Raw genomic sequence first — 24,182 nt, 5'->3', positions numbered from 1 at the left:
AACTACCATGTATCTATTCAGCCATGCCCCTCCATTTCCTATAAATAGGCCATTATATTTCATTTATAATCAGACCTTTTTGATTAAATTAAGTGAGATTATTCTTTTTCTGAAGTCCTGGTGACTTTTATTGACTTATCAAGTATTTTACACTTGTGGCATGAAGACAGAGCTGCGATGGCGGTGCCGAAGCCACCGTCGCCGCCCATGCAGGCGTTATTCGATTGGTACTTGCCCTCCGCTCCGATGGTGTACGCAGTCATATCTGACCCGAGGATTGTTGACAACCTGGATATGCCGAGTTACCAGCCTCACGTGTACGGTAGGTGTGATCCGCCTGCTTTTATTCCTTTTCAGATGAACGGAGTCGATCGCGACGTTGATTGCTATGGGGATATTGCTTTTGTTCAAGTTTTAGGTCGATGGAGGGTCCATAGCGTTATGGGTGGCCGTTCTTGTGATTGCCGGATTGCTTTCCCCATTGGAAACCAGGTTTGTTCCATGACATTTTCTCACAAATGGAAATTGGTTTGACTTTAAGTTCCAATCCATTAACAAACTAATTCATATTGCATATATGATTCGAACCCTGTCACCTAGTGTATTATTTCCCTTGTAGATCAAATGATAGTTGGTTTAAAAGATAGTGTTTTGATTTCCTTTTTATTCATCTCAAGTGTTGATGGCATTAGAGATGAAATTGGTTTAACTTGATTTTGTGTTTGAATAACTTGAATTGTGTTCATCAATGGTTTCAAGGCAATAATATTTCATTTGGCTAACAGGGTTCAATTCTAGGTGTGGAGGTTGATCTTCCCGGTATATCGTATTCTACCGAGCTGATCAGAGTAGAAGAAAGCAAGGTTATTCAAAAGCTAGCAAGACCACAAAATGAAGGCTTTTTGCAGCCACACATATTTACTTTAACAATACCACAGGTGCGATGATATCTCGAAGTTATGATGCTTTAAATCTGTGTAGTTTAAGTCCATTGTTGCCAATGAATGCTTTAAACCGATGTAGTTTAAGTCCATTGCTGCCAATGAATGCTTTAAATCGAAGTAGTTTAAGTCCAATGTTGTGAATGAATGCTTTAAATTGATGTTGTTGAAGTCCATTGTTGCCAATGAATGCTTTTAATTGATGTAATTTAAGTCCATTGTTGCCAATGAATGGTTTTGTTTTGTATTTCCAGGTTGGAGGTACTAATATTGGAATTAAGCTTCGTTGGTCTCAGAATTTGTCATTCAACGAGGGGGAATTTTCTTTAACCGTGCCCTTTAGTTTTCCCGAATACGTTGCGCCAGTCGTGAAGAAGTTTTCAAAAAAAAATTATGTTGTTGAAGTCCATTGTTGCCAATGAATGCTTTTAATTGATGTAATTTAAGTCCATTGTTGCCAATGAATGGTTTTGTTTTGTATTTCCAGGTTGGAGGTACTAATATTGGAATTAAGCTTCGTTGGTCTCAGAATTTGTCATTCAACGAGGGGGAATTTTCTTTAACCGTGCCCTTTAGTTTTCCCGAATACGTTGCGCCAGTCGTGAAGAAGTTTTCAAAAAAAAATTATATACAGTTGAATGTTAACTCTGGTATTGCAGCTGGAATCTTGTGCAGGGTGACCAGTCATCCATTGAAGGTGCTTATTTTTTTTTTACTAAGAATCATTGTTCTTGTGTTTCAGTCTTGGTTACTTTCAGTGAATGGTGGTGTTGTCCTTGCTGAATCCCCGAATTTCGCAGGAACGAAACGTCAGGCCGAAAAGTTTTCCTTCTTGTATGAAGTAGAAGTTCTCACTTGGTCAAATACCGACTTCAGTTTCTCTTACAGTGTAAGCATGACCATGTCATAACCTTGTTTAAGTTTTAATCAAACTATAGCTTCATTGGTCTTTTGTGAGAAATACCTCGATTCTCCATGACTGGGATACTTATATTCGCACGTTGTCTTCATGTGTTTATAGGTCTCTTCCAGTAACATATTCGGATCTGTCTTTTTGCAATCTCCTCCTTTAAATGATCGAGACCAAAGGGATACGTTTTGTATTTATCTATTACCCAGAAGTCAGAAGAGTAGGAAGGTTGGTCTAGCATTTGTTTATCCTGTTATGTTATTTTGATTTGGTTATCCGTTTCGTACCGACCCTCGTTTCATCGAATTCAATAGGTGTTAAAAAATGCAGTCGTGTTTGTTGTTGATATAAGCGACAGCATGCAAGAGAAGGCACTCGAGGTTACCAAGACTGCAATATCTTCTACCGTCTAAACTCGGTCCCGAAGATTCATTTAACATTATAGCTTTCAGTGGTGAAACTTCTCTATTTTCAACAGCCATGGAGTTGGCTTCCATGGAAGCGATTGAAAGGGCCACTGCTTGGATGAACATGAAATCTACTATGGGTGGCTGTACAAACATGTCACTTCCACTGGAAAAGGTGTGTGCTCATTTCTTCGTTTTTGGTTAAACGTCCTATCTGAAATTTCTCGTGTTTCGATTATCTGCCACGCATACGAGTTGCTATCAAACACTGTCGGTTCGGTTCCTATGATTTTTCTCATCACTGATGGGGCTGTCGAAGATGAGAGAAACATTTGTGACCAGATGAAAAAGCGTTCGACAAACAAAGGATCCTTGTCGCCACGCATACATACTTTCGGCATAGGTAAAGTTTTCATTGTTTGATTCTCCTACATTAATTGATTGCTTTAAATCCGTGTCTGGTAATATAAGCTATGCTTGCAGGTTCATTCTGTAATCATTATTTCCTGCGCATGCTTGCCACAATTTGCCCGGAAGATTTTGTGTAATACCCAAAATTTGACCAGTGACTAAAATGTAAGTTTTGAAAGTTTAGTAGTTAAAGTATAAACTTTGAAAAGTGTAGGACTGAAATTTGTAATTTTTTAGAAGTTATATATATTTTAGCCTATAAATTAACAATTTGGATTAAAATAGAGATTTTAGTGGGAATCAGATTTTTTGGTATGAGATTTGTGTTAAAGGCTATAAAGTAGTAAAGTTCGGTATTGAAATAGAATATTCGGATCAAATCGGAATTTTACGAAAATTTTAAGGATGTTAGGAAATGGTTGGAAGTATTATTTTCATATTTTAGATCAGAGAGATTTTACAGTGCAATTTTTTTGATTTTTCCAAAATAGTGAAATTTTAGTGACTAAAATGTAATTTTTTTAAATTGCCTGGCCAATTTCGAAAGTCAAAGTCAAGTTGATTCATCTTTGACCAATGAATATTTTAATGGAAAAGATAACAATGACAATTGGTAATTTTTAAGTTTCATTAATGGCAAAAATGAAATTTCATATCAAATTGAATAAAAAATTCATTTTATTATATTTATGTAATGTGTTAAGATAATTATAATTAGAACACTCAAGAAAGCTGAACATTTTATCTCAACAGCAAGCTCTCCACTGAAACTTAGATTCTTCAAGAGAAATTTTATTTTCATTTTTTGAAGTTGTTTTTTTGAGAATTAGACTTCGGTGTAGTTAAGAAAAATGTTATACGTTCAATTCGCTACGTTTTGACATGAATATCACTAGGGTTTATGTTCAAGTTCATATTGAGTTGATGAAGGAGATGTTTATTTTTTGTGTTTTAGGGGTTATGAAGAGTTAAGTGATTTTAAAAAATTGGTTGTAAGAATTGATGAAGAACCTAAGGATGAAGTTAATGAAAATAGTTTAGATTTTCAATATGGCAGTGAGTTTGAAAATTCACCAGAAATTCTAAACGGAGATCAATTTCAAGGTGTCTAAAAAAATATATGAATTTTTAACCGATGAAAGGTTAAAAAAATGGGCAGTATATTCTGCACAAAATAGATTTTGTCGGTCAACTTTTAAAATTCACCATAAATTGTACATAATGAATTAGAAAGAGTTCTTTATATGGATAGATTCGTATTCTAGTCTAGTTTTCAACGGAATAAATGGAATTAAATTCAAGTGTATATATCAATACAGAATACCGATTCTTTAAAGGTAGTGCAACTTGAAGATTGATTTCACCAGTTGCAACCTGCCTGCATAACTCAACCATCTGTTAAACCAAAGTCCTAGTTTTGCTTTAATTTTCTCCACTAGACTGGCACAATCTTTCTTTGTTAATTTCCTAGGAACAAGAGGCACCCCTAGGTATCTCACAGGTAGACAGCCTAGTTTGAAACCAGTAAACTCATGGACCAAGGTCCTTAAATTATCATTCACACATGCAGTGAAGATTTCAGTCTTAGCATCATTAAGCCTCAGCCCTGACATCTCATAGAATCTATCCAAAACACAATTCACCCAAAAAATTGAATCTAAACTACCTTTGCAAAATATGAGTAAATCATCTGTAATGCATAAGTGTGTTAGGCTTAGTCTTTTGCACTTAGGGTGAAATTGGAAAATATTTCCAGAAGCAACAACATCTAGAATTTTGGATAGGACAATCATAGCAACCACAAAAAGGTAAGGGGATAAGGGGTCACCTGCCTGACTCTTCTTCTCCCTATAAAAAATCCCACTAGACTTCCATTTAATACAATGGAGAATCTAGAGTCCATAACACAAGCTTCAATCCATTTCCTAAACAGTCCAGGCAGCCCTAATCCTTTCAAAACAACAAGTAGAAACTTCCAATTTAGAGAGTCAAAAGCTTTATGCAGATCAGCTTTTACGGCACACCTAGGGGAAATAGAACCCCTACCATACTCTCTAACAAGCTCTTAAGCCAAGAGAGTGTTACCTTAAATTTTTCTCCCCCTCACAAAAGCTGATTGGTTAGGGGCTATCATCTTAGGGAGATACTTAACCAACCTACTCACTAAAATCTTGGTTACAGTCTTGTAAAACACTGAGAAACAAGATATGGGTCTGAAATCCATGGCTTTACAAGAGTTGGGTTGGTTAGGGACTAAGTAATAGCAGTGGAGTTAAAAGCAGGCAACATTTTAGAGGTTTCAAAAAAATACCTCACAGCAGCTGTGAAGTCTGCTGCAACAATGTCCAGCCAGAATGAAAAAATCTAGCTGTGTATTCATCAGGGCCAGGGGCCTTATCCTTGCCTTGACTCCAAATGGCCACTTTAATTTCATCATTTGTTACAGCTTTAATCAAGTCAGCATTGGCACCTACAGGCAGGGTGTATCCCAGCAAGTCTCTCAGTAAAATGTCAGAACACCCTTGCACATTTCCATCAATAGTTCCAATCTACCTAGTGAAATATTCCACCAATTCTTCAGTCGTTGAATCAAATGTATCCAGTTTATTGCCTCTCTAATCCATCAACACTCTTGTTGTATTCCTCTTCCTTTTAACAACAACTTGGGAATGGAAGAATTTAGTACACTGATCACCATCAAGCAGCCAATCCACTTTAGCTTTCTGCTGGTAAAACAACCTTTCAGCCTTTTCTAATTCAGTGAGCTCAAGATATAGTTTTGTCTCATCTGCCACAACATCCAAATTCCCTACAGTTAAGGTAACAACATGTCGTTTCTCTAACTGTTCCCTCTTTTCAGCAACCTTTCTAGAGATATTAGAGAAGAACCTTTTATTAAAAGCTTTCAATTCTGGTTTCAACCTGTTTATTTTGCAAAACAAAGCTTGCATGGGGTCCCCTTGCACAAACTCTACCCAAGACTTCCCAATAACCTCCTTGAAGTCAGGGTGCAAAGCCCAAAAATTGAAGTATTTAAAAGGCTTAGGCCTTGAAGCATGGTTCTTATTGGAGTAACAAGCTACTGCCAGACTATGGTCAGATACTCCAGGGGCTTGAAATTTCTCATGGAGTTAGGAAACCCCTCACACCAATGATCATTCACTAAAATTCTATCCAACTTCCTAGCTAAGAACCCCACTTCATGCTTATTTAACCAAATGAAAATAGGTCCAAAGAATGGGTAGTCCACCAACCCCAGATTTGTCATACAAGTCTGCAAATCCTCCATTTATGAGGATAGGTGTCCATCCTCAAAGCAAGAACTTTCCAAAGCAGCAACAGTTACATTGAAATCTCCCCCAACTATCCAATCATTGTTGCCACCCAAAGTGCTTACATCAGAAAGTTGATTCCATAGCTCTCACCTTGCAGCCCTTCCATACATAGCAGAAACATAAACATTTCTACCCCCAAATTGCCTTGAATGGTAATAGACTGGTCAGCCACTTTCAAAATAGAAAATTGCAAGCTCTTCTTCCATAGAATCCATATTATGCCATTTTCCAAACAGCTATAGTTCCAACAATAATTCCAGTCTTATACAAATTGAGCAATAATGGCCTGAGCCCTATTCTATCTGATTCTAGTTTCAAGCAGATAGAGAACCTCAACTTGCAACTTCTCTACACGAATCATAACATTTCTCTGCTTGTTGAGATGGTTAAATCCCTAACATTCCATAAAATCACAGTCATGAGGTAGGAATAGAATTTATACCTCCCATTTGCTCACCAGTCCTCTTAGTTTTATCCAGCAAAATCCTTCTTCTTAGTCTTCATTTTATGCAGTGTGTTAGCTACACCTTGAGAAGCAAGCATAGGCTTTATTCCCCCTCCCTTGGCCTCTTCCAACAAAGATCCCATCACCTCAAACTTGTTGGAGGAACCGAAAACAGATGAAACCTTCCCTTTATCCCTTTTTTCCCTAACCTTTTCGATGTGAAGCAGGGTCAAGAGGCAATGGAACATCAACCTTGGAAACCACACTACCATTGGCCTTGTCCTCTACAAAACTCATCTTCAACTTTTGTCTAGTTGCTGATTGCTCACTAACCTCCACAACATCCATAACATTACCAGCATTTCGGTTTGAAGCATGGTCAAAAGGCAAAGAATCAACCTTAGAAGTCCCACTGCCATTGACATTATCCTCACCAACACTCAACTTCAAATTCTGCCCAATTGTTAACTTCTCCTTAATAGTCAACTCACTAACCTCCACAGTATTCACAACATTATCAATATTCTCAAACACAGAGCTTTGCTCAACATTTACCTTTTCCTTGAGGTTAGCTCTTCAATTCCAGCCACAGGCAATCCTACCTCAGTGTTCTTCTCAAATGTTGCATGGGCCTTTTCCTTAACTCTCCACTTCCTCTGTCCTTCATCCCATCAATGTTACAAATATTATCTGAGTGGTCAAAAATCCTACACTTGGAACAACATGAGGGAAACTAGGGAATTACTACCTTCACAGTGCATACAGATCCATCTTGCAGCTTAATTCCAATCAAGTGAGGCAACTGAGCACCAGCCTCTACTTCGATACAAACCTTGGAAAATTCCAGCCTCTCCTTAGAAGCCGTGACTGAGTCCATGTACAAAGGAACTCCAAGGGCACTTGCAATGTAGCTAAGCCATTTTCTGGAAAACAGCTCTATTGGTACATTGAACAACTGAACCCACACAGGCATTCTCTCCATATTAAAGTCATGGCACTGTAGATTAGGTTCCCATTTCCTCAGCACCAATGGTTTGTGCTGGAAATGCCAGGGGCCATTCTCAAGGACCCATTCCCAGCTAGCACCATTAGAAAAGGAGAAAACATAAAGATTAGAACCAGCGAGACTAACCTTGGCCGCCGATTTTCCCCCACACAATGCCTACCAGCTTCTGTAGAGAACCAAAATTGGGCGCTGACCCAATGAATTGCCCCACAAGTGAGAACTTCCACTCCGAAATCCCTTCCTTAAAAATAGTATTCGGAGGAACCACCGTCGTGGAACCCTCACAACACTCCGGATGGAAGAATTCCAATGAGTGCTCCTCGACACCAGAGAACAGACTCCTCCAATCCATAGCCCAGAATAATCACCTGTAATCCATCGCGAGCAAAACACACAGACCAAATCGACATGAACCAGAGGAAAAACCCTAAAACCCAAGAACAATAAACCTACTATCGTGAGAGAAAAAACGTAAAATATACCTTAAAATGCTCTATGTGTTGCTTTTTTTCCTTTAGAATGTGGAAGGTTAAATTTCCTTTTTTTTAATCGGGAAGAGAGCCTGTTTTTTCTCTAATCGGGGAAGGTTGTTTTACAAATGCTTTCCTTTTTTTTTTTTGGATGGGGGAACTAGAGACTACAAAGTTAAAAAATTTTTTAGGTCTTTAAAGTCAAAATTTAGAATTTGGACAAACGAAAAGTCTGTAAAAATATCCATTGGAGAAATTCAATTCAATTTTAGTGAATTTATTCTTATGTATTATCTACACTGACCTTATATACTTCACTGCAAAAATCCAATCAAGATTGAAACCAATGGCTCAATGTTTGGTGTTTGGTTTGGGTAAAGGCGAACGACGTCGAGATTGGTGAGAAGACGAATAGTGTTGGGGTTGGCAAGAAGACAAACGGTGTCGGAGTTAGCGACGAACGACATCGATCAACTTGGAGGCAAAATCAATTGAAAAACAAAATGGAATGCGTAAATATGAAAACCCTCCAACCACTATTAATTTATAGAATTATTGTTAAATTAAATTAATAATTAAAATATTATCTAAACACCACTTTTTAATTTAAATAATATTGAAAATTCAAAATTAATTGAAAAAACGGAACGGTAATTAAATTCCCATCGTTATTGAAATTCTATCTTAAAAAGAATTAATTGCGACTTAAATATCTCAAAATTTTAAAATATATAAAAAAAAATATTAGTGTATAGTGGTATTTAGCGTTAGTGATATACATCAGTAAATGACATTTACCGTATACTCGTCCGTATAGTTACAAATAAAAGTTGTTCTTTCGTGTCAGCAACGGCTTCTCATTGTGTTCAGTTTTGTTTTTTTAACTCAAATAGATTTCTTTTAGAAAATATCATACAATTAATTTAAAAAATATGATACAACTAATTTAAATATATATATTTATGGTATTTGACAATTTCCTCATCTTCAACATGCATGGTTAATTCACCCCTTGAATTTTATTAATAACATCATTCAAGTTTAATAGTTGATCAGGGTTATTCTTAGTGCAAGCAACTCCAATTTTGATGATTTTGATCATCTGATCGATTGAAGCCGGACCGCTCGTGGTTCTCTGATATCGATGATTGTGCCCATTGCACGACGTTGATCCCACCGTCGCCTTCGTTAAATATTGCGAAGGATATTTTCCGGTCATAGTCTCGATGATGATGATGCCGAGACAATAAATATCGGATTTGGGAGAGACATGTTGTTGGTTTTGGAGACATTCTGGGGATCGGTAAGCGAACAATCCTCGACCAACATTGTCGGAGTTCACGAATAGGTGGAAGCCGTAATCGCTTAGTAGAGGATCTTATGTTTCAGTCAGAAGAACATTACTGGATTTGAGATTTCCATGAGGAACAGCATAGGTTGCTATCTGTGTGTGGATGTATCCAAATCCATCGGCGATTCCTTTGATGATCTTCAAACGGTTTTGCCAATTTAATCTTCCATGGAACAATCCTCAGTCACCTACATGGAAAAAGGGTTAATTGCATTTGATGTCCTTAAACCATTTGCACAAATTTTAAATTAGTTTCCAAATTTCATTTTTTTGTCCTACTATACTCAAATTTAATATGTAATGTCTATGTTTCAATCGACATAATTTGATCATCCACTTTTATAATATCATTAGTAGGGATGAGCATTTGATTCGATCTAGATATGTTTATCACGTTAGCTTTATTTTATTCTTGTTGAAAATCCGAGTTTGGGTTCAATTATTTTAAGATAAGACCAATCAAGTTTAATTTTAGAGTGAAAAATACTCTGACATGAGAATAATAGTGTAATGGATCTTTATATATTTAATGATAATTACTATAATACCCTTCTGTTTATATTTCTTCAACAAATCCCTAGTTTAACTAATAAAAAAATTATATATATTTATGTCGGATCGAATCAATTATAAATTTTACTCTTAAAAATTAGGTCGAATAAAACTTCTCTAAATCTGAGTTAAATCTGGTCAGATCAAGTAATCTTCACCAACTATATTGTATTAATCAAGTCCTTTTATTAGGAAGGTCTTCAACTTAGGCATTAAGCGTATTTAAGACACGTGATCAAATTTTAAATATGTATATATCTATTGTATTAAGAGCTTTGAATCTAGCATGTACATACATTTTAAAAATTTAATATACCAATTTTAACATACTATATATTAAATTCAAAACATAATTTTAAAACGTTAAATGTAATTAACTAAAAAAAAAGTTGAAATTAAGCAAAGATGAAGATGAACGTGCCGTGCAAGGCGTATGACAAGCTACCGCAAGGCATATGTCGAGAAATAATAAGCTTCTCCTCTTTTTTAAAATGGAATGCTAAAGGCGTCAAAACGTTTGGGTATTTGAATTCTTTGAATCGTTTTATTTCAACTTGGAATTGATCTTTTCCAAACTTATTCATCTCCTTCATCCTTTTCACCACCACGGCCAATCCGTTGTCAAGCACAGCCTTACATGCCAAGCCCAACCGGCCGTTTCCGAGCACTTCCGCATCTGCCTTCATCAAATCTTCTAGCCCAAAAGCGCCCATTTCTTCGTTGACCATTATCAAATCATCCATTTTATTCTTGTTCCTTTCTGGGACGACCCTCGTTTGATCTTTAATATCAAACTACTCTTCCGACTGGACTCTATTGACGCCTGTGGAATCAAGCTGGACACGACGTCAACGTGGACATTCCTTAAGGTTTCCCTAGAATTACTTCGGTTCTTCAAATCACCGTCTCTTTCTTTCGTGGTCGAAGCAATACTGACGATCACAAAAAAAAAAAAAAGACGACAACAAGAGTTACGGAGATGACGATTATGGTGGGGGTGGAAGGCGAAGTTGATTTATCTGAAAGTGGATGGTGATCACAGCGTTTCTTAACTTATTCCCCGCAAAGCCTAACGTTCCCTTCGAATGTCGATGCGTTGGACATACTTTCCGGAATGTTCTCTTCCAGTTGATTGCCCTTTAAGTCAAGTGATTTAAGCACATCCGGGTATTTCAACTCCGGGATTTTCCCAAAAAACTTATTCCCTTCTAAATGCAATTCCACGAGGTGGGATACTTGCATCAATGAGTTTGGGATATTTCCGCTCAACTTGTTTTCATTCAGCCACATGTCGACACCGTTTTTCGTCCGGGTGGAGGAAAACTCGTACCAACTTGGGGTTTTCTTTAAAAATGTTTTGAAATGTGAAAAGTCGCCACCACTCATTTAAGGTGCATTTGGGACACCATAAAAACCGGGCGATTTTAATAAAACATTTTATTTTAATTAAAATACCAAGTTTTAGGGTCTGTGAAAATCCAAAAATCAGGTTCGAGAGTCGGTTATGTGTAGGGAAGGATTAGCACCCCCCAAGAGCCCAAAATTGATACCTAGTTGATTACCCTATATTTAGAATCGAAAATTTGGAGTTTGAACTTTATCTAATTTAAAAATCATTATGGATGCAAATTTAAAAATGGTATTCGTTTATTAATGCCAATAGCATTCGCCCCCTAGCATAAATGCGGGAGATCAGCTATTGTGCCTAATAATTGGACATTGCCTTAATTTTAGAAATCATGATGTAGTCTTAAAATGGATGTCGACAAATTTCGGGAATCACCAGTAGTCACCCCCTGAGCATACTTGCGGGAGACATACTATTGACTCGCTAATAAGCGAACATTGCCTTAGGTTTTAAAATAATATGCAATCAAACAATTTATTATCACTCCTAATTAACTAAGCGTACATTAAGGCTTTCTCTAGCTTAATGTGTCAAATTATGAATATTAAAGAACCTAGAGGCATAATCTAAAAATGTAGGCTCTAATATTATTCCTATTTGATTTTAATCAATTATCGAAACGAATAATTGAGATGGTCCTTTGAGCATTTAGGCGAGAGACAACTCGAATTATTACCTAAATTAAAAGAAATAGATTGAAATTTAACTAAAGTAGAGGTTTTAATATTAACTTAAATTAATTTTAATCAATATTGCAATTCAAATAATTAAATTGGAAAGTAAAATATAGTAAATTAAAATAGTGAAATTAAAGGACTGAAATTAAATAAATAAAAACTAAAGGGCATAAATTTAAACATGCATAAAATTAAATAACAAAAATAAAAGAGCAATAAAAATAAAATGTTAGCATTAATTTTTAATATTTAACCCGGACCGTAAATAATGCGAATCATACCCCGGGGCAGGTCGACGCAAGGTAGTACAATATTTCGAACATAAAATAAATAAATAAATAAATAAATAAATAAAAATTAGCGGTTAGTGGTTAGCAATTAGAAGTTAGAAAAGTTAGTTGTTAATAGAGTATGGACCGTAATAATGTGGGTAGTACCCTGGATAGGGTCATCGCAAGGTTGTATAATAATTCAAACAAATTAATAAAAAAAGTTAGGAGTTAATAGAGTCCAGACCATAATAGTACGGATCATACCCCAGATCGGGTCACCACAAAGTTGTATAAATATTTAATATTTTAATATAAACAATAAAGGACCAAAATGCCATAAATAAAATGACATCAACAAAAATATAAATAGACAGTGACTAAAATGCATAAATTGAAACAATAGTATTAGATTCATAAATAAACAAAGGAACATAATCAGTCAGTGGCTAGAATGAAACAAAAATAAAAATCAGTGACCAATTTCAAAATAAACAGAATCCAAAATGATAACCAAATTGAAATAAAATGCAATAGGATGCCAAAATCAAAATATATAAACCAAACAGGCACTTAATGACTAAAATATAAAAATATATAAATATAATAAGGACCTATGGGTGATTAACCCACGATATAGTACCTAAATACACAACACACCGAACGAGAAGGACCTGCGCGTTATTTACCCCTAAGCATGTGACAAGAATGCAAAAACACAGGTAAAGTCTGGGACATTAAAGAAAATAAACCAACAAGTTAATACACATAAATAAAAATGGAAAATAGCAAGATAATGACATGAAATTTGAAAAGATCGCATGACAGTGACCAAAATGCAAGAAAAAGGAACTTCAGAGGATTACGAAAGGGATTAGACCTTCGGGCCAAAAAACGCGCACCTGGATGCCCTAAAATGACGTCGTCCTATCTGGGCTATATATACCCCTTTCCTTCCTTTTTTTCCTAATTTTTCTCTTCACTCTCTCTCTCATCACTTAAACTCTCTCCTCTCTCTCTAAAACTCCCCCATAAATTGGTTGGAGTCCAGTCGCCGTCTGTCATGTCAGTAATCGCCAACCACCGTGCTGTCATCGTCGTTTTCATCATTGTCACGAATATGTGCTCTGTTTTGCACGAAACAACCTCCAACACCATGAAACTAGGCCGCCTTTAGTTTTTTTAAGGCTTCAACTGTCGCCGTCCACCGTCTGATCGAGCCAAGTCTGAAGTATGTTGTTCATCGGCTTCCTTTCTCTCTTCTGACCTTTCATATCTGTGAACAGAGGTCCCGGTCGTCGGCGAAGGCTCTGGCCGAAAGTAATCTCTTTATTCTCTTCCGGATCTTTATTTTTTTCCTGGTTTGTTTTTCTTGATTTTCGGATGAAAATTTAAATGAGAAAAAACAATGATATCTAGTTTTAGGTTAGTTTAAAAAAATCCCCAAAAAAATGGTTGCTGTAAACTTTTTTTCTTTTATTGTTTTTCGAATTTCCGGAGAGAGCCCCTTTTACATTATATTTTTTGGGGTTTTTATAACCATTACATCTGTCAAATAAAAAATTTTCTTGCTGATTTGGTGTTAGCATGATGTTGTGGTTTTGCTAGTTGAATTGAGCTGCTTGGAGTGTTGAAGATGGCTTGGTGGTGGCATGCGTGGAGCATCAACCTTTTTGCATTTGGGCAGAGCACGATAGCAACTGAGGCAAAAATGGGGTAGCTACACTAGGGCTAGGTTTAGGTTTAGTTTAAGTTTTAACTTGGGCATGGGTTTGGGTTTGGTTTGGTCCTAGTTCGAGTTTGGTTTGGGCCTAGTTTGTAAATGGTTTTTGTAATATATTAATAATAAAAATATAAGAATAATATATATATATAACAAAAAAATGGTGATTACAGATGCCTCTCTTTGCTTATTATTATGGAACGGGAATAAAATAAAGATATAAAGCGCCATTTTTTGGGGCTCAATCTCTGTTCATCGAGTTACGAGTTCTTCTCATTATGAACCCCTCCAAGTTGATCCACTTCTTTCTGCGATGGATTCAAATAAAGTGATGAGGTTGATCTAACTCCGTATGCAATGGATGAACAAAGGTCAGTGTTGTTCCAATTCCTTATATGATGGAAACGAGCTAAGGTTGAATAAGTTCTTCTCATTATGAACTTCTTCTCCCTCATCGGATGAGTTCTTCTCAGTATGAACTCTCCACTGGAAATGTTGATCCCTCGATTGAAGTGTTGTTGATTCAACTCCATATGTGATGAATCAATCTAAGGTTGAACAAGTTCTTCTCATTATGAACTTCTTCTCTCTCATCGAATGAGTTCTTATCATTATGAACTCTCCACTGGAAATGTTGATCCCTCGAGTGAAGTGTTACTGATTCAACTCCATATATGATGAATCGAGCTAAGGTTGAACAAGTTCTTCCATTATGAACTTCTTCTCCCTCATCGGATGAGTTATTCTCAGTATGAACTCTCCACTGGAAATGTTGATCCCTCGATTGAAGTGTTGTTGATTCAACTGCATATGTGATGAATCAATCTAAGGTTGAACAAGTTCTTCTCATTATGAACTTCTTCTCTCTCATCGAATGAGTTCTTATCATTATGAACTCTCCACTGGAAATGTTGATCCCTCGAGTGAAGTGTTACAGATTCAACTCCATATATGATGAATCGAGCTAAAGTTGAACAAGTTCTTCCATTATGAACTTCTTCTCCCTCATCGGATGAATTCTTCTCAGTATGAACTCTCCACTGGAAATGTTGATTCCTCGAGTGAAGTGTTGCTGATTCAACTCCATATGTGATGAATCAATCTAAGGTTGAAAAAGTTCTTCTCATTATGAACTTCTTCTCTCTCATCGAATGAATTCTTCTCAGTATGAACTCTCCACTGGAAATGTTGATTCCTCGAGTGAAGTGTTGCTGATTCAACTCCATATGTGATGAATCAATCTAAGGTTGAAAAAGTTCTTCTCATTATGAACTTCTTCTCTCTCATCGAATGAGTTCTTCTCATTATGAACTCTCCACTGGAAATGTTGATCCCTCGAGTGAAGTGTTGCTGATTCAACTCCATATGTGATGAATCGAGCTAAGGTTGAACAAGTTATTCTCATTATAAACTTCTTCTCCCTCATCAGATGGGTTATTCTCATTATGAACTCTCTACTGGAAATATTGATCCCTAGAGTGAGGTGTTGCTGATTTAACTCCATATGTGATGAATCGAACTAATGTTGAACAAGTTCTCCTCATTATGAATTTCTTCTCCCTCATAGGATGAGTTCTTCTCATTATGAACTATCCACTGGAAATGTTGATTGGTTTATCCTCTCTTTGAAAAGTTTTAAAATTGCAAAAGATTATCATATGTCAGTAATAATTATTTTTGAAGTACCCAAAGGTATTGACCCAAAGGTCCTCGAATCTTTGTTGAGATATACATTTTCAAAGATTGAAAAGTGGACTAATTCTTTCCTAAAATATTTTTCAACAGGGAAATGTAAAATCTTTGTCAACTTTGGAATTCCTGTCAAATCTTTGAAATCTGGATGAAAATGAATAAGAAATTTGTTTCAAGAGAATTTATCCGAGAAGAGATAAATTGTGTCTTCAAGTAAAACAATTCCAAAATCTGTGTTCAAAGGGGAACTATCTCAAGCAAAAGTGATTTTAAGAAAAAGTCAACTCAAGTGATAAATTTTTGTTTCGAGTGAAGAAATTTCAAAATCTGTGTTCCAAGGGGAACTATTTCAAAAAGATGAAATTGATTTTAAGAAAAACCATTTCAAGTGATAAATTTTTTCTTCGAGGAAACAATTTCAAAATTTGTGTTTCAAGGGAAATTGTTTTAAGAAAGACAGTTGATTTTCAGAAAAACCATCCTAAGTGAGATAAATTTTGTTTCGAGTAAAACAATTTCAAAATTTGCATTTCGAGGGAAACTGTCTCAAGTGAGATGAAATAGATTTTAAGAAAAATCATCTTAAGTGAGAAATTTTTTTATCTTTGCTTGAAAATTTTGAATCTGAAGAATGTGTATCTGAATGTAACTACTAAATATTTCTGTGAAATATAAATAAATTTTGAATTTGTCCTCATAAGAGGGAAAATGTACTTAAGAAGCACAACATTTCAAGAGAAATTTTAATGCATCCTCATAAGAAGGGAAAATCAAAGTTTTTATTTCATAAGATGGTGGACATTAGATGCAATGATGCCAAAATCATGTATGTGTAAGCCAACATAAGTTTTCTTGATTAATGGCAGTGAAGAGGTTCTCAAGCAATCTTGATTATCTTCTTGATCTATTCGTTTTCATTATTTTTCCACACCAGAGTGTACCGTTATATTTCTTTGTAAAAATCTATTTTTCTTGTATTCAAATCAATTGCGCCAATTTCTGATTCAGAGCTTCTAGGTCTGAGATACTTTTGTCAATTTCCAAGCTACACTCTCCAGAGAGATTGTCCTGTTTGAAAATATTTTTTTCTTTTAAAAAAAAATGTGAAAAGTTTGTTGAAGAGACAAAAAACCGCGCCCTTCTTTTAGGCTCACAATCGAAGCAAATCACATAACATGAGTTCACTAAATATCAAAAGAATCAACAACTCTTTTAATATTTTCAAAGTTATAGATCTTTGATAAGCGTCAAAATTGATGAGTTGGTTTCAGGTTAACTCCTTTAAAAATTCTTTTGAAAACATCAAGAAACCCTAAAAAATCAGGTTTAACTCTTTTGAAAACTTATTTCAAAATCATCAAGAAATTTTGAAAAACGAACTTAGTTTCTTTAAAAAATTCATTGGAACAACTTGTCAAGAAACCTCTGAAATCAGACTTAGTTTCTTTCGAAAATTATTTTGAAACACAATGTTAATCACCAAGAAACATCTGAAAATCCTACTTAGTTTCTTTTTTTTTTTACAAAAAATCACGTTAGTTGGGTAACACGCCCCACTTCAAGAATAATGATTGTTCTAGGTATTTAGTTCCTCAATTCTTGAGGTTTTGCCACTCTTAATGTAATTCCCTACATTTTAGGCTTGAATTTTGATTTTTCTTTTCTTTCTCTTATTTTCTTGGAAAATCTGTAAGAATTAAGTATACATGTATGACAATATGAATGCATTTAAATGTAACAAAATGTAATGCATGAATTTATTATATGCATAAATGTTGATCATCAATTCTTCTTCTGGTTTCAAAGTGGAGACCTTAATCTTCATTCACTTGATCATCTTTAAATGGATCTTGTAGTAACTTGCCAAATCAGGTTTGCAATCTTTTGGGGATCATCCTGATCATCTTGTGGACTTTTTTTCTATATTTACTTCAGAGGAAATACTTTTTCTCTCAAATTCTTGTTATGACCATGTATATGGCCTTGATGCCATTTCTGTCCCTGACTCGATCGCTCAATCAAACTTGTTTCTCAAGAAAGGTCTTTTAGCTGAAGCATGAATGGTTTGTTTCTCAAGGTAAGATCTTTTTTTTTCATTTTATGTCCTGGGCACTCTAGATGGTGAGGCTCATTCTCCACATCTGCTTTATTTAAATCTTGTGATCTCAACGACATCTAGTTTTGGTAATGCCCCAATGTGGGTACTCATGGCTCTCTTCATTCCAAAATCTTAATCTTGAATGGTTTCACTCTTGTGTCACTGATCAGCAATTATATGCCATCAACATAAATGTTATCGGATAGTTCAAGGGCTTCTTTTCATGATGTCGTAATCAAATGGACACTTAAAGTGACAAATTCTTTTAACAAAAATTTATTTAATCGTTTCTATGAGTTGAGATGTGTGCCCCTTTCAACTAAGACAATCATCTACATCTTGATAGATTACTGACAACATAACAAAGAAGTATTAGAAGTTATATCCTCTAGTCCTTCTGATCTCTCGGACTATTTGCTTTCAAGATTGTGAAATGCTTCATTATTTTGGCATCATTTTTTCTTTTTCTTTTATTGAGGCAGAATGAGCCTCACCAGCTTCAATGACCTTTTTCACTTAAGATTGTCCTGTTTGAAAATATTTTTCTTCCTCTTTCAATTTTAGAAATATGAAAAAATTTGACGAATAAATTTCAAAAATGCTGCCATTTTCTTTCGGCTCACAATCAAAACAAATTGTAACATAAGAGTTAATTGAATATCAAATCAGTCAACTTCTCTTTTAATCCTTCAAAAAGTTATATACATTTGACATGTGTAAAGATTAATGCTGATATAAGGCTTAGGCTGACTTGGGAAGGTAATGTGTTTCAGGTTGGCTTCTTTGGTTAAGGTCTTGTATCCTTCATTTTGGTGTTTATTGTTCCGATGAAGTAGCTGTTATGCTTCTCTTCTAAAAATGTTCACTGGTTCCCAGCCCTCGTGAGCTCCTTTGGGTTGTGCAGTGCTTTATCAAGAGATGTATAAAATCATCTTCTGTGTAGTAGTTGACAATCTTCATATTCAAGCCATCTTTTCAAGTTTTAAACTTGAATTCTCCTTTGGTTTCAAGACATCATCTAAAATTTTACATCTTGAACCTTTTTTTTATTTTTCTTATCATGCATTAAAGATTTGAAAAAACTATTTTTTTGAAAATAAAATTAACCCTGAGGGGAGGAATGAAATTTGAAGATAGTTTCTCCACTTAGAAATCCATGTATGATTAGAAGGGACTTTTTAGGCACATAACGTAGGCTAGGGCTCAACGTTGTGAAGAAAGGGATAAATAGGCCCAAACAAGTGTTTAAGGGGGATTGAACCAAGGATCAACTCGTTCTGTTGTCTTCATTCTTGTCTTGCTCGATTTGAATATGCACATGTGTCTTTTATTTTCTTTTATTTTATTTTGGTGTTCAATGATCTTATAGTGAAATGATTTTGGATTTTTGAACCAGTTGTACTTGAAGTATTTAATCTGTTTTCTTTTTTGCTTTCTTTTCTCTCTCTTTTACTTTCTTTTCTCTCTCTTCTTTATTTTTTCTCTCTCTCTTTTTTCTTTTTTTGTTTCTTTTTTTGCTATATCTTTTTTTTTGTTGTCAACTTGATTTGACCTTCGAGCACTTTTTATTTGGTCCACCTTATGATGTATTGTTATTTCTTACTTTTTTTCACCATGACTTGCCTCTGTAAGCAGATTTCCTTCACTTTTCCCTCGGTGTAGAGGGTGATCCTTGGTTAGGGATGAATCAGAAGAAAATAATTCAAACTCAAATAAGTACGACAAGGGATATATATTTTTTCTTTTTTAAAGATAATTGAAACAAATACGTTCATCATCTCATACACGGAAGTCCATGTAAAAGAAGTATCCCGGGGGGCATAATAGAATTATTTCTATTATTTCTTTTATTTGTACTACTCCTTGCTCCTAGTATGATTTAATTATTCAAATTCTCTCGCAAGAACTTGATATGTAACACTCCATCTTGTCTTTCTTGCAAGAATGGTTCTCGTACGTGCGACCATCTTGTACTTTAAGCCTCCCGATTTTATCGAGGTTGGGAAATGAATACTAGTTCTATGTCTATGAAGGGAAATATATGACTTTAAAGTCATAATTATGAAAAGGTAATATTATGGAAAGGTTATTTCTATATGGGAAGGTAAAAGTACGAATTTTGGTACCTCGAGGAGGATAAGGGCATGACTTTATGGTTTCACAGGGAAGTGATGTCATGGTTTGGTCTTTTGGTAGTAAACATATGTTATTTTGGGTAAAGAACCAAGCAATGGTTCTTTCGGCTTTGGATGGGGTATGGAAGGTCTAATATTGTCATTTGTAAAAGATATATAATTATTGAAATTGTAAAAGAACCTTTAATTCATTCGATATTCAAAGAATTGCAAGATTAATACTTGATTTATTGCTCCTAACCTTGGAAAACGACATAAGTTCAAGCAACAAAACATTTATTGAGTATACAAAGAAAAAACAAAAACACACTCAAACAGGACAAAGCCAATGCAATAAGGCTTCACTGTGGATGTAATAACTTTTTCCTGTTTGGCACCAAAATGTCTCATTACTCATTAAAGGTCAATGTCCCTAGGTCAAACAAATTTTGGACCTTACTCTTCGGTACCCCATAATGATGTGCCTAGAACTTCAGAAAGTGCTAACATGATGTCCATAGCTCTCAATTCTTTTCTAGGTACGAATGGGGTGACCTCAATTTATCTCAAAAACTTCTATTACAAGATTCTCCAAGAGTTACTCCAAGGATCTGTGATTAATGCACATTGAGATGTAATGAATATCATGCAATGTACAATGTATATATGCTAATGTAAATATGCACATGCAGATACAAAAAAAAAAAAAGTGGGAATAAAAAATGCAAAATGTAAATGCAACAAAGGAATTGATCCCAAAAATAATTATTCCTTGAACAATTCTTGAAAATATAACAATGTCTCAGTACACTGGGGAACTGAAAATCTGGTCCATCTGTAAGTTGTCCAACTCCTACGAACGTTTGGGTATTGCATCGTCTTTTATAAGATTTAGGCATATTGAAAATCTTCAGAGCTTATAGTGCGTCTCCTACTTTCAGAATTTTTTCGATATGGTTTGTGACCTTCAATTGCTGGCTTCAGCTTTGAATCTTCTTGAGTCCAACTTGTTACCTCAACAGGAAAATGTTCGACTTGTTTCCTTAGTAGTAGACTATCTCTTGACGCTACTCAATCTATGTAGAGTTTCTTTGAAATTCTATCTAACCCAATTAAAGGCATTACTATGGGCGTTGTTTTTCAAGAACCTTCTAAAGATCAGTTATTCCAGGGATCAGTTATTCCAGGGATTAATACCTTTTAAGGATATGTCATGTTCATGCAAAAATACAACAAAGCACAAGACAAGACAAAAGGAAAACAAGTTAGTAGAAAATATACCAAAAAGAATCAAGTAAGTTAAAATGATTATTCAAAAAAATGTAAACTTATGAAAAATAATTAAATACGACTCAAACTTGAGATTGAAAATAAAGAATTCAAAGGAAATTAAGAGTCATAACTGCATGCATTCTAGTTCTCCTATGTTATCCACATGGCTCTAGCGGGGTAGGTATAGTAAATTCTCTACATGAGGTTGGGTTCTAGAAAAGGTTCCCAAGCCATCTCTACAACCTCCTAGGGTTGACTCTAATTCTGGACCATTACAGACTTGCGAATCAGACAGCCCAGGGGATCACACCACAAAAGCGTGCCTCGGAATTGATATCCAGACAGACAACTTAGGATGCTTTTCAGGGTTAATTTGTCAAACCCACACGAGGAAGCCCAATGCTCCCCATGAGATGTGACGTTTTCCCTACCTAAGTAAACTGGGATTCAGCTCAGGTTTAGACCTATGATATGCAACAGTCCTAAATATTCACATAAGTGTAAGCCTTAACTAGAGAGAAAATCTTGTTTTCTTTTTCTCCCTACCTAAGTAAACTGGGATTCAGCTCAGGTTTAGACCTATGATATGCAACAGTCCTAAATATTCACATAAGTGTAAGCCTTAACTAGAGAGAAAATCTTGTTTTCTTTTTCTTTGGAATAACATAATGAACAGTAAATTAAATAAGATCGAACCCATAATTTCCAAAATCCTAAATATAGGGTAACCAACTCGTGGCTCGAGTCTCAAGTTGTTTTGAAAAATAAAATTTCCCTAGTGAAGTCACCAAGCTGTCTACACCATTTTCACCCAGGCAGGGAAAAATCGTACCGACTTGGAGGTTTTCTTTGAAAAAGTTTTGAAATGTGTAAAGTCACCACCATTCATTTATAGTGTGATTAGGACACTATAAACATCGGGTGATTTTAATAAAACATTTTAGTTTTATCAAAATACAAAGTTTTAGGGTCTACGAAAATACAAAATTACGTTCGAGAGTCGGTTACGCGTGGGGAAGGATTAGCAAGCACCCCTACAAGCGCCACAAATTGGTACATAGTTGATTACGCTATATTTAGAATAAAAATTTTTGAGTTTGAACTTTATCTAATTTAAAAATCATTACGGATGCAAAGTTGAAAATGATATTCATTTATTAATGCCAATATCATTCGCCCCTTAGCATAAATGCGGGAGATTAGCTATTGTGCCTAATAACTAGACATTGCATTAATTTTAGAAATCATGATGCAGTCTTAAAAAGGATGTTGACCTATTTCGGGAATCACCAGTAGTCACCCCCTGAGCATACTTGCGGGAGATATACTATTGACTCGCTAATAAGCGAACATTGCCTTAGGTTTTAAAATAATATGCAATCAAACAATTTATTATTAATCCTAATTAACTAAGGGTAGATTAAGGCTTTCTGTAGCTTAAAGTGTCAAATTATAAAAATTAAAGAACCTAGAGGCATAAACCTAAAAATGTAGGCTCTAATATTATTCCTATTTGATTTTAATCAATTATCAAATAGAATAATTGAGATGGTCCCTTGAGCATTTAGGATAGGGTTAACTCGAATTATTCCCTGTATGAAAAGAATTAGATTGAAATTTAACTAAAGTTGAGGTTCTAATATTAACTTAAATTAATTTTAATCAATATTGCAATTCGAATAATTAAATTGGAACCTCGAGAAAAAACGATGACCAAATTAAGAATTCTCTTAATTTAATGACTAAATATGAATCGAATAATTAAAAGATTATGTACAAAATCTAAAAAAAGTGATATGTCAAGGACTAAATTAAAAGGATACAAATATTAAAGGCAATTAAAATATATAAAAGGACTAAAATTAAAGTATAAAAAACGAAGGGTAAAAATAAAATAAAATAAAAAATAGTAAATTAAAATAATAAAATTAAAGGACTTCAATTAAATAAATAAAAAGTAAATGGAAAAAATTTAAATGTGCATAAAAGTAAATAACAAAAATAAAAAGGCAATAAAAATAAAATGTTAGCATTAATTGTTAATATTTAACCTGGACCATAAATAATGTGAGTTGTATCCCGGGGCAGGACGTTGCAGGGTCGTACGATATTTCGAACATAAAATAATAAATAAATAAATAAAAATTAACAGTTAGTGGTTAGCGGTTAGAAGTTAGAAAAGTTCGTTGTTAATAGAGTCCAGACCATAATAATGTGGGTCGTACTCTAGATCAGGTCACCGCAAGGTCGTATAATAATTCAAACAAATTAAAAAGAGGTTAGGAGTTAATAGAGTCCAGACCATAATAATGCGGATCATACCCCTAATCGGGTCACCAAAAGGTCGTATAAAGATTTAATATTCAAATATAGACAATAAGGGACCAAAATGTCATAAATAAAATGACAACTAAATTATAAATAGACAGTGACTAAAATACATAAATTAAAACTTCAGTATCAGATTTATAAATAAAAAGGAAGATAATCAATTAGTGGCTATAATGAAATAGAAATAAAAGTCAGTAACCAATTTCAAATTAAACAGAATCCAAAATGATAACCAAATTGAAATAAAATGCAATAGGACGCCAAAATCAAAATATATAAACCAAATAAGCACTTAATGACTAAAATATAAAAATAAGGCAAAGTTATGAGGACCTATGGGTGATTAACCCACGACATAGTAACCTAAATACACATCACACCAAACGAGAAGGACCTGCCCATGATTTACCCCTAAGCATGGTGACAATATGCAAAAACATGGATAAAGTCTAGGGACCTAAAAGCAAATAAACCAACAAGTTAGTACTCAGAAATAAAAATGGAAAATATCAATATAAGGACATAAAATTTGAAAAGATCGCATAACAGTGACCAAAATGCAAGATAGAGGAACTTGGGAGGACTACGGAAGGGATTAGACCCTTCAAGCCTAAAAACATGCGCCCGGAGGCCTTAAAACGACGTCATCCTATCTGTGCTATATATATAGGGATGGCAAACGGGCGGGTCGGGTGCGGATACCCCTTCCCCCATCCCCATACCCACCTAATATTTTTCAATCCACCACCCGCCCACCACCCATGATGGGT

General features: G+C 34.9%; 2 pseudogenes; one reads left to right on the top strand and one right to left on the bottom strand.

Annotated features, from left to right (window-relative positions):
- The first annotated feature begins 176 nt into the window (after positions 1–176).
- On the top strand, positions 177–2,806 carry LOC120197626 (annotated as a pseudogene).
- Positions 2,807–8,925: 6,119 nt separating this feature from the next.
- Positions 8,926–24,182, bottom strand: part of LOC120197625 — a 41,387-nt pseudogene continuing 26,130 nt past the window's right edge.

The sequence above is a fragment of the Hibiscus syriacus genome, unplaced genomic scaffold (genome assembly GCF_006381635.1).
Source record: "Hibiscus syriacus cultivar Baekdansim isolate YM2019G1 unplaced genomic scaffold, ASM638163v2 tig00117048_pilon, whole genome shotgun sequence".
NCBI classification, from domain to species: domain Eukaryota; kingdom Viridiplantae; phylum Streptophyta; class Magnoliopsida; order Malvales; family Malvaceae; genus Hibiscus; species Hibiscus syriacus.
Note: the sequence above shows the minus strand (reverse complement) of the source record. Positions and strands in the feature narration are given on the sequence as shown.